At 28.4% G+C, this 2,685-nt stretch overlaps 1 pseudogene; it reads right to left on the bottom strand.

Moving 5' to 3' along the window:
- Window positions 1-550: 550 nt before the first annotated feature.
- On the bottom strand, window positions 551-1,527 carry LOC105851458 (uncharacterized; annotated as a pseudogene).
- Between the last annotated feature and the right edge of the window lie 1,158 nt (window positions 1,528-2,685).

Here is a 2,685-nt window from a genome sequence, read left to right as displayed (position 1 = left end):
AACTTTAGACCACAGAGAAAATTTCTTGTAAAGTAACGAACCCTCAAGGAACCAAATGACTATGGCTACTTAAAATCTTATTATGTTCTATTGTAGAAGAAGCATAAGGAAGTCAAAAAAAAACTTTGGTACTTGAACAATGGATGCCCAAGATATATAAATAAAGATAGATAATTCGAGTAATAGATAAAAATAATTTTGCTGAAATTAAAGATGTTTAATGTGTAGAAAGAGTACAACATAACTTACGCAGAATCAGTTAATTATGTGATATTGAATTTAAAGTATATTACTAATAATGCATGTTTGCATGATATTTATTAATGATAGCTGCCAATTTGGATAGAATTTTGTTCTACAACATCGATCCGTTCCACTATACTTGGGACATTTTACTATGTAAACTAGAGAAAATATATATTTGAATATGCTTATTGTTACTATTTTTTTTTTTTTGAATGATACCTCACAATCTGATCAAACTATCTTTATTTCTGCAATTCAATTCCCTTATACTTCAAAGAAAGTTTTGCAATAGAGGAATCAAGATCTAGTTGACGTTTAGATCCATTCCTACCATAATGTTGCTTTTGCTGCTGTTTGTGTTGTTGTTGTTGATAAAGATTTCGAAGCCTTGTGATCTCTCTCTCAAGCATTTCTTGCTCCACTGTATTATTTATGTGCCATTCATCCACCACATACACAATAAAAACCAATTATTAATTAGCAAATGTTTGAGCAATTAAGGGACATATAAGTTAATTAAGAATAGTTAGTATTCACAGCATTTGACAAAGTGCTCTTGGGATAAACTGTCCAAGCGTTGTTTGAGGGCCCTGTTCTCCATACCTAATATCAGGTTTTGCTGATCAAGAAATTCAAGCTCCGCTGAAACTTCATATCCTTATGCCTACAAGAAAGTATTAATGTGTATGTGATAATACAATTTCTTCTATTACCAATTTTAAAATTCATCAATACTCATCAATACCTGTAAAAATTGGATACCTTTTTCTAGTTCATCAATATATTGAACTTTCCTGGCTCGATACTGTTGAGCTGAATGCCTGTAATAATCGTTATAATAATAATTAAACAACAAATTAACTGATTATTTTCATTGACTTAATTTATAATATACCTTTTAACACCACCTCATTTTGAATCAGTAGTTCTAGTTTGATGATGTTGAAATGAGGGTTGTTCCTTGATTTCATAATCATTAATTATTACTGTGTTATTATGTAAGTATGTTATGGAGTCACTTGATGAACGTCTATGAGTCCTGCATGAAAAAGGCTTCTCTTCTAACTCTGTAGGTTCATCATCATCAAGTAAATCATTCAACCAATAAGGTACTACTTCTTGTTGCTGATCACATAACATGCTATCAGAATATGTACGTTGATGTCTCCTTAGTCCTTCTTTTCCACCTTCTAAACATGATTCACCTTTTTCATATGTACTCGTTAATGTGTTTTCTTGATAGTAGTTTCTCAAATTTGATAAACTTTTTAAACTTTCCATCTTATTCTCTTCTATCTATATATCACACTGCACTACGGTGCAGAGAATAATTAAAAGATATAATAATAATTATTAAATGTTTTGATGGGAAACAATTCATTAAAATGTGTTGCTAACCTTTATCAATTAATATGTGCTATGTGATCCAAATGTGTTTCCAACAAATACTAACTAGATATATTTTCGCGATCAATTGTAATTAGTGAAGCAGAGATCAATCAAATAACATTTGAATTAGATTTTATTGATCACAAAGTAAAAACTATTAACCTAATTCAATTGTTATATATTGTTAACTAATACATATATACTTCCAAATATTTGATGTCATCTTCTTTTGTAACTCATGCATGCACCACAACACATGTCTATTTGTATTTTGTACCTCCTGACTCATGATCCTTTGAAACAACGTATCCCCATGAATTTTAATTTTTTTGGTTAACACTAGCTATGCTATCCTAAAGTTTTGTTTCATCCAATATTTATTATTTTATCATTCAATATCATATCAATTTATTATATTAAGCTATTTTTATTTACTCTAATTTTTGAATTGATTTTACTCGAACAAACACAATAAAACTTCAAGTTTCTAAAAATTTACCTTATTTCAATCCATTTAATAATAAGATGGTAGTAAACATTTAATTTTTTTGTTCACAATTTTTCTTGGTGATTGGCTACTAACATTAAGATGGAGTAGACTTTGCAATTTCCCTTTTCATTTTTATTTAACTAATTTCTATTGAGCATACAAGGGTTGCAAAATTACTTGTATGTTCAATAGAAATTAATTAAATAAGAATGAAAAGGAATATATAAGGTATTATATATAAGCAAAATATTGTATAGGTATATTTGTTCATGGTTACGTCTAGTTAGCTAGTTACATAGATCTAAATCATAAAATTTTCAGCATATTTTTTGAAATTGAAAGAACAAAAATCTTTAAGAAAAAAAAGATGAAATTATATTTAAGAATGAAAGCAAAATAAATAATGAATTACCAGATCAAACGCAGGGAGTGGGACATAATCAGATCTAGTGGTTTTGACCGGTAACCCCGGCCCCATTTATTATATTATACCTTCTTATTAAAGGTTTTTTTTTGTTTTTCATTAATTATTGATAAAAAAAAAAAAGCATTTGTTTTCT

This window comes from Cicer arietinum, chromosome 5, assembly GCF_000331145.2.
Source record: "Cicer arietinum cultivar CDC Frontier isolate Library 1 chromosome 5, Cicar.CDCFrontier_v2.0, whole genome shotgun sequence".
NCBI lineage: Eukaryota > Viridiplantae > Streptophyta > Magnoliopsida > Fabales > Fabaceae > Cicer > Cicer arietinum.
The sequence above is the reverse complement of the archived record's forward strand: the minus strand, read 5'-3'. Positions and strand labels throughout refer to the sequence as shown.